The sequence below is a fragment of the Haplochromis burtoni genome, unplaced genomic scaffold (assembly GCF_018398535.1).
Source record: "Haplochromis burtoni strain Fernald_Lab_line unplaced genomic scaffold, NCSU_Asbu1 Contig_22, whole genome shotgun sequence".
Classification (NCBI taxonomy): Eukaryota; Metazoa; Chordata; class Actinopteri; order Cichliformes; family Cichlidae; genus Haplochromis; species Haplochromis burtoni.
The window spans coordinates 2,773,763-2,777,289 of record NW_024582383.1 but is presented as its reverse complement, the minus strand read 5'-3'; positions in this window follow the sequence as shown (position 1 = coordinate 2,777,289).

The following is a 3,527-nucleotide window of genomic DNA, read 5'->3' as shown; positions in this document are numbered from 1 at the left end:
CACACACACACACACACACACACACACACACACACACACACACACACACACACACGCAAAGTAATTGATTTGTTAGATTGTAATATTAAGTCATGCAGATTTTCAGCTTTTATTCAACAGCTTTAACAAAACTGTTGCCTTAACTGTGCAGGGATTACTGACGATTCTATTCAAATTATTTTCAGAGGCTCAGTATTTGGCTGAAGAGCTCAATCATGATGTTTTCACGGAGCAAAAGATTAAGAACCACACCATACTGCAAAAGCAAAGCAGAGAGACATACGACAAAAGATCTTGTAAAGATCTGACATGTTAAACTTGAGACTTTAGCTAGTAAGTAACTGGAGGTTGTTAATCAGTTTCAGGTGTTTTGATGTTAATGACATTAACAACAGTTGCAGTGGAGGGGCAACAATGACACAACCCCCAAACAGGAAGGCCACTGACAGTTTTTTCCTCCTCATCTTTTCTGACGGTTTGTTTTTTCCACTGATTTTACTTGGCAATGGTCAGGTCACCACTAGCTGCATAAAGCCATACTCTACAGAGGTTTCACAGGTAGTCCAACTCCTCCAGGATGGTACATCGATACATGTCAGAAAGTTTACTGTCTCCCATGACACCTTTGCAAGGCCATGGGAAATATGGGTGCTGGGGATGCTGCAGCACCCTCTGTTGCAAGAGGCACACATCACAGCACCTCCGGCCAAACGTAACAAAACAGATAAATATGTTGAAACACTTTAAATACTATTCTTGTCATATAAGAAATGTGTGATTTAGAAAGTTGTGTTAAATAAGAAAAGATACTTTTTTTTCGTAATTAGCACTGTGTTCAAATGACATCACATAGTCACCAATAAAATAGAAGTGGTGCAGTTTTTCCGAGTCACGTTTGGAGCATTGGGATGCAGGATGCTGTGGTAGCCATGCTGGTCAGGTCTGCCTTCAGTTTTAACTAAATCCCCAACAGTGTCACCATCAAACCTCCTCCTCCATGCTTCACGGTGGGAACCGTACATGTAGAGACCATTGTTAAAGTTTTCTGTGTCACACAAAGACCGAGCAGGAGGAACCAAAGATCTCAGACTTGGACTCATCAGACCAAAGCACAGATGTCCACTGGTCTAATGTCCATTCCTTGTGTTTCTTGGCCCAAACAAATCTCTTCTGCTTGTTGCTTTTCCTTAGTCCTGGTTTCTCTGCAGCTATTTGACCATAAAGGCCTGATTCACTTCCACTGTGTCCCAAAACATCGGCTGCATCCTCCGGAGGCCGCATTTGAAGGCCGCATTTGAAGGCCGATTACCAGGCGACGAAGGCTGTCCCAATTCGTTGACTCCTTCAAATGCGTCCTTCATTTTCCGAATTTGAAGGATGGGTCGGATGTGTCCTTCGTGGCCCACCATATCCCAGAATTCATAGCGCGGCCCAGCCAAATTTAAGCTGCCAACAATGGCGGCTGCTACTAAGTTTTAAAATTAGGCCTAAGTTGCTTGTGTAGTGCTCTCCTGATCCTCTCTGAACACTCTCCCTCAGTAAATGCTTTCCTGGAAGCATGCAATGCTGATATATGTTCAGCCCTCTAAGGCAGGTGGCTTATCCATCAACACAGAAGGAAGGTTGGGGTTTTGGCCAAACACAAGTTGATGTGGACTATAACCATGTACATTAAGCATACTGTTTTTGGCCATAAGGGCCCAGTCTAGCGCAGTGTGCCAGTCACATCCTCGTTCCTTTTTTACCTTCAGGAGGATTTCTGTAAGTGTCATGTTATGTCTCTCCAGTAGTCTGTTGCTCCAGGGACTATACCCCGCCGTTGTCTTTACCTCAATGTTGAGGTTTTCAGCCATGTCCAGAATCTCTGTGTTGTCGAACTCTCCGCCGTTATCCGTGTAGAGCTGCCTGGGGGCACCATGAAAACTTATCCAGGTGTGAATGAAGAAGTTGATGATCTCTGCAGCTTTCTTTGTCTTTACGATGCTGCCGGCACTGAAGCGTGTGAAGTGGTCGATGATGTGAAGGTACCACACGTCGGGCTCCAGCTCATGTAGATCCATCGCTACCGTCTCATTATACTCAGAAGCCAGGGGTAGACCAACAGCAGGTCTCGGCTTGGTTTTGCAATATCTCTGACAAATGTCACAGTCACGCACTATCTCTTGTAGAATAACTACTCATTGTTTGTCCTCTCCGTGAATCGCTATACAACCGTTGCAAGAGCTTGGTTCGCATTGCCGGCAATAAATCGGACTCGTTCCTGGTGGGTGATGGGCTCCGCCAGGGCTGGCCTTTGTCACCGGAGTGCTTTCACTTCAGTGGCCTCAGAATCTCATCTCTGATTTTTGCGGATGATGTGGTTCTGTTGGCTTCATCGGGTGAGGGCCTCCAGCTCGCACTGGAAAGGATCGCAGCCGAGTGTGAAGCAGCGGGAATGAGGATCAGCACCTCCAAATCTGAGGCCATGGTTCTCAGCCGGAAAAGGGTGGAGTGCCCACTCCGGGTCGGGGATGAGTTCCTCCCACAAGTGGAGGAGTTCAACTATCTCGGGGTCTTGTTCGCGAGTGATGGGAGAAGGGAGCCGGAGATTGACAGACGGATTGGTGCTGCAGCTGCAGTAATGCGGACGCTGCACTGGTCCGTCGTGGTGAAGAGGGAGCTGAGTGTAAAAGCGAAGCTCTCAATTTACCGGTGGATCTACGTCCCTACCCTCACCTATGGCCACGAGCTGTGGGCAGTGACCGAAAGAACGAGATCGCGGATACAAGCGGCGGAAATGAGCTTCCTCCGAAGGGTGGCTGGCCTCTCCCTTAGAGATAGGGTGAGAAGTTTGGCCATCCGGGAGGGGCTCAGAGTAGAGGAGTGGCCCGAGTTTTGCCTTAATCGTGTGCCACGGACCGGTTTATGTCCGACAATATTTTTATGGACCGGCCTTTAAGGTGTCGCGGATAAATACAACAAAATAAAATGAGTACCGGCACCAAAAATAAATAAATAAAATGTATTCATAACATATGGGAAAAGCCACAGGGAAACCAAGGTAACGATAAAAACAATAAATATTAACAATAAAATGAAGAAAAAAACCCTGTAAACCATAAATTTCACACCTGAACCTCAACACTCGAGGCACGGTACTAAACAACTCACAGACCGGTACAGGTGCATGGCCCGGGGGTTGGGGACCGCTGGTCTAAATTACCGAGCTAACAAAGCTACGTAAACAGAGCGAACATAAGAGCACCTGACCGCAGACGTCATTAATGCAGGGTAATTGATTAATCTCCCGATCCTCACTAAAGTTATAAACTGCCTCCGGAACCCAGTTGAGGTACAAAAAAATCTATTCAACAAAAATAGTGATGTAGTGGTTGTCGCTGTCCACTCCGCGATGAAGTACCGTTGTTTCGTTTGCATTTAGGACCTTTTTGCTCTGTAAGGAAAACTGCATCTTGATTCAGTTGGATTCTGTTGAAAACGCCGGCTACTTTCCCTCCGAAAACCCGTTTCAGTGCAGACTTCATAGA